Below are 589 nucleotides of genomic sequence, written 5' to 3' on the forward strand. Positions count from 1 at the left end.
CATGATGCTATTCAGAATCAATAAAGCTACATTTAATTACATTAAAAGGACTTCTAGAGTTGTGTTTGTCATTCTCACCGTGCGTGGCTCTTGTTTGATGGCAACATCAACACATAAACAACTACCCCAACCAACACAGCGAGTGTGAGACCAGGCAGAGATGCTACCAGGGCAAAGGTCACAACTGTCCATTTCTGAAAGCAGTCTTCATTAATGTAAAACTCACCTTTTTGACTGTTGCACCTACACAGAGAACAGTGGAAAGGAGTGAAGCTTGTGTTTAAACTACTGTGTAGAGTATCACAGAAAAGTCATCTGTAAGGAGCAGATTACCGACAGAATGGTTGTCCCTCAAAACAGATACATCTGCTAATTTTCTCATCACAGATCGCTCCACCATTCAGACATTGGTTAAAGTTAATAACATTATTACAGGCTGAAGAACACAAACAGAATCTACAGTAAGATCATTAGTTTGCATATAATGTATCATAATTATTTTTAAAACAGATACTACATAACCATTTCAACATATTTGAACCTTCTTTTGAACACACACTTACGGTCTGGTGTCTGTCCAGTTGCCTCA

This window comes from Sinocyclocheilus grahami, unplaced genomic scaffold (genome assembly GCF_001515645.1).
Source record: "Sinocyclocheilus grahami isolate Dianchi unplaced genomic scaffold, SAMN03320097.WGS_v1.1 scaffold9440.1, whole genome shotgun sequence".
Taxonomy (NCBI): domain Eukaryota; kingdom Metazoa; phylum Chordata; class Actinopteri; order Cypriniformes; family Cyprinidae; genus Sinocyclocheilus; species Sinocyclocheilus grahami.